This window comes from Monodelphis domestica, chromosome 1 (genome assembly GCF_027887165.1).
Source record: "Monodelphis domestica isolate mMonDom1 chromosome 1, mMonDom1.pri, whole genome shotgun sequence".
Taxonomy (NCBI): Eukaryota; Metazoa; Chordata; class Mammalia; order Didelphimorphia; family Didelphidae; genus Monodelphis; species Monodelphis domestica.
The window spans coordinates 352,146,136-352,158,953 of NC_077227.1; the positions used below are offsets into that span (position 1 = coordinate 352,146,136).

The 12,818-nt window shown below is 36.2% G+C and overlaps 1 pseudogene; it reads right to left on the reverse strand.

Moving 5' to 3' along the window:
• The window catches only part of LOC100617121 (nuclear transport factor 2-like), a 29,324-nt pseudogene extending 16,869 nt beyond the window's left edge, over positions 1-12,455 (reverse strand).
• Positions 12,456-12,818: the final 363 nt, after the last annotated feature.

The following is a 12,818-nucleotide window of genomic DNA, read 5'->3' on the forward strand; positions in this document are numbered from 1 at the left end:
ATGTGCTAACTTGGGAGGATATATTTTTGTGTAGTTCCTCCTTTTCTTACTCTATTCCCAGAAATGTGACTGTGGTGGTTGGGGGAGTGCCAGGCAGGAGAATTTTACTCAAGCTTTTTTACTCAGGCTTTTACTTTTGTGCATTTATTTCTTCTACTTCAAGTGATTATTAATAAACTTTATAACATATAATACTTGGAGTTATTGGATGTTAATTTAAATCTTACACCATGAAACCATGTAGTTGTCTCTCTATATTTTTACTAACCTCAGTGACATTTAGCATTCCATCAGCTGTTTAAAAGCATTATTCTGAGGAGTCTCTAGGTTTCCCAGATTGCCAAAGGGGTCCATGATACATAAAGGTTAAGAACCTATGGTGTAGTTTCCAGGTTAAGATGGCCCCAGAGTAGAAGCAGGGCTCTTCCTCTCCTCTCCACCAAACAAGACACAGTGCCTCAAAAGGACAATTCCAAAGTCAGAAGAGCAAAGAAATTCCATGATAGGGCATAACATGGAAGGCAGGCAAAGTTAGGGCATTTCCATGCTAAAAGGGGACAACATTACTCCCACTAAGGGGTGAGCTCATTATCCCTTTCCCACTTGACCTATGGTGCCAGAGTCTGAGCAAGCACAGAACAAACATCTAAGTTCTCAGAGGGAGGCTGGCTGATGTCAACACAGACTTACCCCTAAGAGAAACAAGACTTCTGACCCCAGGAAGCTGAGGAAATGTGGAGATAGGGCATAGAGACTGGGCAGAGAGTGGTGGCTCACAGCAGATGCCAAAGAGATCTGAAAAATAGCTTCTAGGCAAAAACCTCTCTGGCCCTCAATACAGAGCCTTGCCTACACTCCACACCCAGACCTCTGTGGGGCAATCTTTAAGTTCTCAGGTGCTGTACTTGCCCCTAAGAGTAGTGAGACTTGGGTCCCCAGGAGACTGAGGAACTCAGAGCTTGGCTGAAGAGACTGTGAAGGGTTGCCTACAGCAGACACTGCTGAGGACTTGAAAAATATCCTCTGGGCAAAAACCTCTCAGGAGTCCAATACAAAGTATGCCCACATTCCTCACTTAGACTTCTGACCAGGAAGGAACAAGGCAATGACCAATAACTCCCAAGAACTACAATCCACAAACACACACCCACACCCAAACACACACACACACACACACACACACACACACACACACACACACACAAAGAAAATTTTAACCCTTGATAATTTTTATGCAGAAAAAAAATTGAGACTAAAGAGGAGACAGCAGAAGATGACAAACAAGTAAACACACTCAACCCTTCCAAAAAAATGGAAATTGTTCACAAGTGCTTGAAGAGTTCAAATCTGAGATTATGAGAAAGATGGAAGAGATTTGGCAAGAAAAGTGGAGAAATAGTTAAAAAAGAAAGTAACAGTTTAAAAGATGGGATCTCCCACTTGGAAATTGAAGCTCAGAAATCAAATGAAATAATAAGCAAATTGAACAACAGAAATGACATGCTGGAAACTATGAAAAGCAGGATAGATCAAACTAAAAGGGAAATCAAAAGATCTTAGCTGAAAACCAATCATTAAAAACTAGAACTGGGCAAATAGAAGCCAATGATCTCACAAGACAGCAAGAATTAATAAAGCAAAGTCAAAAAATGACAGGTTAGAAGGAATCACAAAATATCTCATTGAGAGACACCTTGAAAATCATAGGCCTACCTGAAAACTTGGAAACAAACAGAAACCTTGACACCATACTTCAAGAAATTATCCAAGAAAATTGCCCTGATATTCTTTAACAAGAGGGCAAAATAGACATTGAAAGAGTCCATATATCACCCTCTACACTAAATTTTCAAAAGGCAACAACCAGAAATTTAATTGTCAAATTCAAGAGTTTCCAATCGAAGGAGAAAATATTACAGGAAGCCAGAAAGAGACAATTAAGATATCAAGGAGAACCAATCAGGATTACATAGGATCTGACAGCCTCCACACTAAAAAACCACAAGGCTTGGAATATAATATTTAGAAAGGCACTAAACAGAAAATTTAATATCAAAGTACAAAAACCAAGAGAAATATAAAAAGATAAATAAAAAGAGAGGGATCTAATTTTTTTCTTTAGGGGCTTCAATAAGTCCAAATTGTTTATATTCATATATGGAAAAATGTTATTTGTAACTCTCAAAAATTGTGTTCACTATTATAGTAGTTGGAAGAATTATTCATAGTTAGAGATTGGGGTACTAAGTGGTTTAAAATGATATGCAAAAAAGGGTGGGGAATAGAAGAAGGCATCAAGAGAAACTTGAAGGAATAAGAAAATTAGGATAATTTATACCACACAAAGAGGCACATGGGAGGGGGAGGGGATGAATAAGATTATAAGAAGAAGAGGAAGAGAGTACTAATAGGTAACACTCAAATGTTACTCTCAGTGGAATCAGTTCCAAGACAGAAGAGCATCTAGATCCATTGTAGTAAGGAATTCTATCTTACCATATAGGGAAGTTGAGAGGGGGAAACTAAAGGGGGGAGTGGGGAAAGGAGTTAAAAAAAGGAGAGAAAGAGAAGGGGGAAAGGAATTTAATAGACACTAAAAAAAGGGCAATAAAATGGAGGACTGGAAAGGGAAGATGGGGAAGGAAGTAATACTAGGGAGGGAGAGTGTGGGGGGTAGCTTAAAAATACCTTAAAGAAAACTAAGAGGGGAATAAGACAGGGGGAGGGAGAAAGGAAAGTAAAATAAGGAAGGGGTTTAGGGGGATTGATTAAAAACAGAACTCTGGTGGAGAAGGAAATAGTGAAAGAAGAAAGGGAAGGCAAGGAGAGAAAGTAAAAAGTTGGGGAATACACAGTTGGTAATCATAACTCTGAATGTGAATGAGATGAACTCACCCAGAAAACAGAAGCAAATAGCAGAGTGGATTAGAAACCAAAATCCTACCATATGTTGTCTACAAGAAACACATATGAGGCAGGGAAGGTAGACACACTGGAGCAAAATCTATTGGGCATAAACTGAGAAAAAGAAGGCAGGAGTCTTAATCGTGGTGTCTGACAAAGAGATAGAGAAAGTAATTACATCATGATAAAAGGCAGTATAGACAATGAGGAAAAATCAGCATTTAACATATATGCACCAAATGGTATAGCATCCAAATTTGTAAAGGAGAAATTGGTGGAGAACAAGGAGGAAATAGATAGTAGAATTATACTAGTGGGAGACCTAAACCTTCCTCTATCAGATCTAGATAAATCAAACCAAAAAATAAATAAGAAAGAGGTAAGAGATATGAATGAAATCTTGGAAAAATTAGAGTTGGTAGATATTTGGAGAAAAATAAATAAGGACAAAAAAGAATATACCTTCTTTTCAGCAGCACATGGTACATTCACAAAGATTGACCATGTACTAGGTCATAGAAACATGGCAAACAAGTGCAAAAGAGCAGAAATAATAAATACAACCTTTTCAGATCATAATACAATAAAATAATAATTAGTAAGGGTACATGGAGAGGCAAATAAAAAATTAATGGGAAATTAAATAATATGATTCTTCAAAATAAGTTAAAGAACAAATCATAGAAACAATAATTTCACTGAAGAAAAGGACAATGATGAGACATCCTTTCAAAATCTATGGGATGCAGCCAAAGTAATTTCTTTTGATTATATTATATCTTTAGAGTTACTTCACACTTCTCTGTTAAGTTCACCTTTTGTTAGTTACTTGACCTTTTTGTGATTAATTTAACCTTTATAGTTACTTAACACCTTTTTGTATTAAGATCGAAAAATAGACTTAGCTTAACGTTCTAGCTTCACTATAAGGTGAGAACTAAGTACCTTCATTGTTCAATCAGGAGATTACAACTTTATCTTCCCCTAAAGTAAGGTTTAAGTAGGGTGGAGCAATTTAAAGTTTACACTAGAATAATAGAAGAAATAGAATCCCTAAATAACGCCATATCAGAAAAAGAAATTGAACAAGCCATCAAGGAACTCCCTAAGAAAAAATCCCCAGGACCAGATGGATTCACAAATGAATTCTATCAAACATTCAAAGAACAACTAATCTCAATATCATACAAACTATTTGACAGAATAAGCAAAGAAGGAGTTTGACCAAATTCCTTTTATGACACAAATATGGTACTGATTCCAAAGACAGGCAGGTCAAAAACAGAGAAAGAAAACTATGGACCAATCTCCTTAATGAACATAGATGCAAAAATCTTAACTAGAATACTAGCAAAAAGACTCCAGCAAGTGATTACTAGGGTTATTCATTATGACCAGGTGGGATTTATACTAGGAATGCAAGGATGGTTTAATATTAGGGAAACCATCCACATAGTTGACCATATCAACAATCAAACCAACATAAATCACATGATTATCTCCATAGATGCCAAAAAAACCTTTGACAGAAGACAACACTCATTCCTATTGAAAACTCTAGAAAGTATATGAATAGAAGGGCCTTTACTAAAAATAATAAACAGTATCTATCTAAAACCATCAGCAAACATCATCTGCAAAGGGGATAAACTAGAAACATTCCCAATAAGATCAGGAGTGAAAGCCCAATATCACCTCTATTATGTAACATTGTACTAGAAACACTAGCAGTAGCAATTGGAGGAGAAAAAGAAATTGAAGGTATTAAAATAGACAATGAGGAGACAAAGCTATCACTCTTTGCAGATGATATGATGGTCTACTTAAAGAATCCTAGAAAATCAACTAAAAAGCTAGTAGAAATAATCAACAACTTTAGCAAAGTTGCAGGATACAAAATAAACCCACATAAATCATCAGCATTTCTATATATTTCCAACACATCTCAGCAGCAAGAATTAGAAAGAGAAATTCCATTTAAAATCACCCTAGACAATATAAAATAGTTAGGAATCTATCTTCCAAGACAAACACAGGAACTGTATAAACACAACTACAAAACACTCTCCACACAATTAAAACTAGATCTAAATAATTGGAAAAACATTAATTTCTCATGGGTAGGATGAGCTAACATAATAAAAATTACAATCCTACCCAAACTAATTTACTTATTTAGTGCCATACCCATCAAACTACCAAGAAACTTTTTTTTTTTACTGAATTAGAAAAATCATAACAAAAATTCATTTGGAAGAACAAAAGAACAAGAATATCCAAAGAAATAATGAAAAAAATGTTAAGGAAGGTGGCCTAGCAGTACCAGATCTTAAAATGTACTATAAAACAATGGTCATCAAAACAATATGGTCCTGGCTAAGAGACAGAAAGGAAGATCAGTAGAATAGACTTGTGGTAAATGACTTCAGCAAGACAGTCTACAATAAACCCAAAGATCCTAGCTTTGGGGACAAAAATTCACTATTTGGCCAAAAGTGCTAGAGAAATTTGAGGATGGAATGGGAGAGACTGGGCTTAGATCAACACCTCACACCCTACACCAAGATAAACTCAGAATGGGTAAATGACTTGAATAAAAAGAAGGAAACTATAAGTAAATTAGGTGAACAGTGGATTGAGAGTCAGGCCTAGAGACGGGAGGTCCTAGGTTCAAATCTGGCCTCAGACACTTCCCAGCTGTGTGACCCTGGGCAAGTCACTTGACCCCCATTGCCTAGCCCTTACCACTCTTCTGCCTTGGAGCCAATACTCAGTGTTGACTCCAAGATGGAAGGTAAGGGTTTTTAAAAAAAAAATAATATACTTATCAGATCTTTGGGAAAGGAAAGGTTATAAGACCAAGCAAGAGTTAGAAAAAATGAGAAAATGTAAAATAAATAATTTTGATTACATTAAATTAAAAAGGTTTTGTACAAAGCCAATGCAACCAAAATTAGAAGGGAAGCAACAAACTGGGAAAAAAATCTTCATTAGAAAAACCTCTGACAAAGGTCTAATTGCTCAAATTTATAAGGAGCTAGATCAATTGTACAAAACATCAAGCCATTCCCAATTGATAAAAGGGCAAGGGACATGCATAGACCATTTTCAGATAAAGAAATCAGAACTATTAATAAGGATATGAAAAAAAATGTTCTAAATCTCTTATAATCAGGAAAATGCAAATAAAAACAACTCTGAGATACCACCTCACACCCAGAAAATTGGCTAACATGACAGCATAGGAAAATAATAAATGTTGGAGGGGATGTGGCAAAATTGGGACACTAATGCATTACTGGTAGAGTTGTGAATTGATCCAACTATTCTGGGGGCAATTTCAAACTATGCTCAAAGGTTGCTGAAAGACTATCTGCCCTTTGATCCAGGCACAGTGATACTGGGTTTATACCCCAAAGAAATAATCAGGAAAAAGACTTGTACAACAATATTCATAGCTGTACATTTTGTGGTGGAAAAAAAAATTGGAAAATGAGGGGATGCCCTTCAATTGGGGAATGGCTGAACAAATTGTAGTATCTGTTGGTGATGGAATACTATTGTGGTAAAAGGAATAATGAACTAGATTCCATGTGAACTGGAATGACCTCTAGGAATTGATGCAGAGTGAAAGGAGCAGAACCAGGTGAACATTGTACATAGAAACAGATATACTGTGGCACAATCTAATGTAATGGACTTCTCTACTAGCAATGATCTAGGACAATTCTGAGGGATTTATGAGAAGGAACATCCAGAGAAAGTGTGGGAGTAGAAACAGAAAAACATAAGATCAATCATTTGGTTTGTTGGGCATATGATTAAGGATGTAGACTTTAATTGGTCACTCGACTGCAAATATTAATAATATGGAAATAGGTCTTGATCAATGACACATGTAAAACACAGTGGAATTGCATGTCAGCTATGGGAGGGGGATGGAGGGAGGAGAGGGAAAGAATATGAATCTTGTAACCATAGAAAAATATTCTAAATTAATTAATTAAATAATTTTTTTTAAAAAAAGAAGAGCCTATGGTGCATAGGGACAGAAGCTTTTTGATTATTATTAATTCTTCTATTCTACTTTATTAAAGGCTTTTTGTTTATTATTTAGTATGTCATATCTCATCTATGAGAGAATACACTGAATGGGAACTTGCAACTTAAGAATTGCTTAGATGATGTCCCAAGGAATACTTAGAACCCTTATTAGCTTTAAGGACATAAAGCCCTGGACTACAAATATATTCCTGATTTTCTAAGATTCTGAGCTTTCTTTCAGTTTTCCCTTTACTATTAATTAGTTTCAGTCATAGCTTTCACATTGTGACTCCATTTGCTGTTTTCTTGGCAAAGATACTGGGGTGGTTTGCTATTCCTTCTCCAGTTCATTTCATAGATGAGGAAACTGTTGCAAACAGGGTTAAGCAACTTGCCCAGGGTCACACAGCTAGTAAATTTCTGAATCCAGATTTGAATTTAGGAAGATGAGTCTTCCTGACTTTAAGCCTGGCACTGTATCCATGACACCACTTGGGCTGGCCTTCAGCTTGTCCTCCTCAAAGGTCATTAATCCATCAGTTATCTCTTCCAATTTAGCCACATCTTTACTGCCCTCTGCTGTTTGCTGCTCAGAAGACCACAGAAACATTTCTCAAACCCAGATTTAATACCATTTTTCATAAAATCACAGAATCTCAGAGTTCAAAGAAATTAGAGATAAATTCAGCCATAAATAATACTCCCTATATAAAATGTCACTGACAAATGATCATCCAGCTTCTTTAAGTAGATTAGTCTCTAGAAGATCTCTTGTGAAGGAAATTTTTCTAAGGCAGCCTATTTTACCTTTGGTCTCTTCTAATTATTAACTTGTTTCCCCTTACATTAAACCTAAATCAGACTCTCTGCAACTTAAAAAAATTATTTATTTTTTAATTTTATTTATAATATTTTTTCATGCTTACATGATTTCTGTTCTTTTCCACCTCTCCTCTCTCCCCCTTCCCATAACCAATGATCAAGTCAACTGGGTTTTACTTGTATCATTGGTCAAGAGCTGTTTCTATGTTATTAATATTTGTAATAGAGTGATTGTTTAGAGTCTACATCTCCAATTATATCCCCATTGAATCATGTGATCAATCATATGTTTTCCTTCTGTGTTTCTACTCCCACAGTTCTTTCTCTGGATGTAGATAGCATTCTTTTTCATAAGTCCCTCAGAATTGTCCTGGATCATTGCATTGTTGCTAGTAGAGAAGTCCATTACATTTGATTGTGCCACAGTATATTCATCTCTGTGTACAGTGCTCTCCTGGTTCTACTCTTTTCACTCTGCATCAATTCTTGGAGGTCATTCCAGTTCACATGGAATTCCTCCAGTTCATTATTCTTTTTAGCATAATAGTATTCCATCACCAACAGATACCACAATTTGTTCAGCTATTCCCCAATTAAAGGCATTCCCTTCTTCCACTACTTCAGGACAGCTTTTATGTTCCCCTCTGTGTATATCTTGTCTTTCCTAGGTTCAGTATTCCCAGTTCCTACAATCACACTTCATAGTTCCTTGCCCATCCATGTCAACCTGTTATGAAAGTGACCCAGCTCATCATGGCATCCTCCCTCAGACTATGACACCTTCAACTCCACAGTCTGGTTTCTAAGAGCCATAAAAAAAAATCAGAACTATCTTACATTCTACTCTTGTGTGAGAATGTACATCTAGATTCACAAACCTAGCATTGATGTCCAGCACTCTGGTAGAGAAGAGATAACACAGGGGATGATGATCTTTGAAGCAACATAGAACTATAGAGTTTAGGTGAAGAAGATCCCAAAACAATGGATACAACAACCTAACACAACCAGTTAATAGAATGAGAATGATCTCACTGGGAAAATCCATTCAAGTCCCTGGAATTTGCCTTGGAAATAAAATGACTACATAAGAGAAAGTGGCAAAAATAAATTAATCACAACATAATCTTGGGTCTTAGTCAGAGATAAATTTAAGAGACCTGATCAATATTAGGAGACCTCAATTATCAGCAATTCTACCACTTTGATCTTAGAGAAATTATTTGGGTTCATTTGAGCTAGTGTAGCCCTTTGGCAAATGTGGTATTTGGGGGTAAAGTGAAATGGGTAAAAAACTTAGAATATCTTAGAACAGCAGTATTTTATAAACTTAAGTGAAAATGATTTAAAGTTTTATTTAGGTTTTACTCATTTTGATGGATATAAGAATTTTAATATAATTTAGTCATTTTGATATATTTCTATAACCCTAAACCTTTTCCCCTTAATACTATATGTATCCCTCAATGCTAACTTCTTTTGAGATATGGAAGCAATTCAAATATATGGCTGAGAACAAGTCATATAGTATAAATAAAAGCAAAAAACATGAGTCAGAAAAAAAACCAAAATAAAACTAAACTAATTAAAAGCAATGCATTTCAAACAAAAAAGAAAAGATACATACTGTCAAAATCATTGCATTTAATTTTTCTGATAAAAGTCTATTATGTAAAATGTATTCCCAATGGACACAAGTTTCTAAGAATAAGACTGATCTATAACATAACTGGTCAAGGGATAGGCAGATTTGAAAAGAAGCAACATAAATTCAAAATTACTAATAATCAGAGATGCATACATTAAAACAACTCTGATATATGAACTTACAGCCATCAAATTGGCAAATTTAGGAAAAGAAGGGAAAAAATAAGTGCTAGTGAAGCTGTTGAAAAATAGATCTGCTAATTCCGTATTGCTGTACCTGCAAATTTATTTAACCTTTTTTGGAAAGTAATATGTAATTATCATTTTTTTAAGTTTTAAAAGGTTATTCAACCTTTTTTGGAAAGTAATATGCAATTATTATTTTTTTTAAGTTTTAAAAGGTTTTTAACCTTGGAAAGTCAGATGAAGGGAGATAATTTGGAACTCAAAATGTAAAAAAACAATAAATGTTAAGAATTCCATATAATAGGGGGAAATAAAATATGATTTAAAAAATGTTGTCACCTTTCATTTCCCTCTAATTTTTAAAGTAATTTAAACCTTGGATCATTTGTAATTCATTGTGGTGGCATGGGCATTATATCCCTAAAACTATAGAAGTGTTTCAGGCAATCTATAAGCAGGGAAATTCCTTTGCTCCCTTACATTCTTATGATTTCTAACCTAAAACATCTGATAACTCCTATAAGACCAACCATGAAAGAATTAACCTTCTTGGATCATCCTTTAGATGGATAGAGAGATACACCTCCTTGATATCATCAAGTTGTATCTCAGACATTCATCTGTCCTCTGAACTATGAGGGTCATCCCCTATGTCCTCAGGCAAACCTTCCTCCTGCCAGTGCCTCACTGCTTACCACTCTAGAGTCACATCTTCACTGTGGCACAAAGTCACAGCTTCATTGTTGTAAAAAGTATAAAGACCCCAGAATTAATGTCATTGAGGAATAGTTTTCCATGTATTCTGTTCTACCTAGGAGGAAGTCTTCCACCTATGCTGTCCTCCTGGCAGATTCAACATTACCTTCTAAATTAATAAATTTCTCTTTTTAGTTTTAAGCTAAGTTTTGGAGTCTTGCATCCTTGCAAAAGGTACCCTTCCTGAGCCACGGAGGTTCACCTTAAGCCCCTCACAACAGTGGTATGTAATATAAAATTCTGGGCTGATCCCAATTCTCTATTAAATTTCCCACTCAATTTTCCCAGTAATACTTTTTGAATTATTTCTGTAGTAATTTGAATTCTATAAGTACTCAACAAAGGGAAAAGATCTTAGACTATAAAAGAAAGGAAATTAAAATTCTATATTCAGCAGAAACTATAGAGGAGAATAGAATAATGTGTTGTGAAAGCAAAGGCATTCAAGAGGCAGCCCTAGGTAACATACCCTACCAACTGAGCCAGATCATTAGCGAAATAAATGGATAGTCAATAAAAAAGTATATGAAGCATTCTTATGAAGAAAGCCAGATATAAGTAGATAATTTGCTTTGCAAACAGTCTAAAAAACAGAAATATAAAAAATAAGTATTCAGAAAAAAGAGATGTCACAGGAAAAGAAAATTAAATACCACAGAAGGAAAAAAAGGGGGGAAGCCCCCTAGAAAGTAAAAGACATTTAGGGAGTTAAAAATCACAACAAAATAACAAAAGAACTAGAGAAATTTCTTTCCAAAAGTTCAGAAGATGAGGGTGAAAGTGGAATGTAATTAAAAAACTGATGATGAAGAAACAGCCATAAAACATTGTGGACTAAACCTTGGAACTTCCTGCCTAGAGGTAAATCATTATTTTTTGTAGGACTAAAGAAGAAGGGAAGGATACATAAAAAGAGAGAGGAGAGGAAAAGAATTGAGAGAAATGTGTGATGTACCCTAATTAAGCCATTGGCAAGCAATGAGGGGAAAAAGAACTCCAGTAGTTTGGGGGGGGGGGGGAAGAAGAGATTACAGGCAAATGATTGCTATGGCAAAGGGAGGGATTAAAATAGAGGCAAAGTAAGGTGGTGCAGTGGATAGAATGCTGGGCTCAGAGACAGAAATACCTACCTTGAGTGCATATCTGACCTCAGATACTGGCTATGTGACTCTGAGCAAGTAATTTAATCCTTTTTGCCTCAATTTCCTCATCTGTAAAATGAGCTGGAGAAAGAAATGACAAATCCCTCCAATATCTCTGCCAAGAAATCCCCAAATGGGGTCACAAAGAGTCAGATATGACTGAACAACAACTAAAAAAGGAGAAAATCTTAATTTGGTGGTTGGAAGGGGATCCCACTGAACAATGCTCCCATATGGAAGAGAGATATTCTATAAAGGGAAATGGGTGGTTTTACAATTGTGTAATTGGAAACCTTGTGCCTTTGAACTACATTTCCCAGGAGCCTGCTGACTTCCTGTCATTATGTGCTGATTTAGACAGGGGGATATGTTGGGTGGAGTTCCTGGTCTTGAGTCTTGGCTTCCTGTCAGAGACTGATGGAGCGTGGAGTTTTTGAACAGGTAGATTAGCCATGGGCACGTGATTTTTATTTTGTTACATTTTTTATTCCTTTATCTATAGTGATCATTAATAAATCTCTTAAAATATAACATTTTAAATTTCAATAATTTTAATTTTTCCAATGATGGCAACCACTGAAGTTGGAGAAAGAATTCTCAAATTTTTAAGCCACGTTTCTCCTATCACGGCTTTTCACCTCTTCCCCCTCCCCAAGAACTCTGAGAAAACCCTGAACACTCTTCAGAGCTACTGTCCTACTCCTGCTGTTTTTTTTTTTCCTTTCCCATTTTTTACAATTTTTTTTTTTACTCCTGGCTGCTTTAGTTTGAGTGACTTAGCCAGGGCCTCTTAGTGGAGGAGAGATAGTCCACTTCTCATGCCCATCTGCTTGAGCCAGCATTCCTTGCTGCTGCCTCTGGCATTATTGCTGCCAATACAGCCTCCTGGGTTGTCCCAGCCATGCACTCCTGATCATTCTGATCCCTCTTGCCCCTGCTGCTGGTTGCTGCCATGGTGTCTTTAGAACACACAAGCTTAGAGTCCTTGATACAGCTGTTAAAAACCAGGGTGTGTTTTCCTTAGGCAATAATTAGCCTCCTAATTCCCTGACCATGTGACAGGGGAAGAAAGCTCCTCCCTAGTGTTTTACTCCAAGGGGGAAGGGGAAGGAAGTGGAATGGCAAGTATGGCCCACTCAGTGAAAGAGCAGTACATTATCTATCTCAAATGGCTCCCAATTTCAGGATGCTTTTTCTTCCTACCATTCCTGGGTGTACTGGTCCTTGCAATTATCTTGCCTGAGATTCAGAGGAGAACTTCATCTCCCTACCACCTCTTTCCATTTGGGCCTGCCCAGGCTCTAAAATACATCCAAT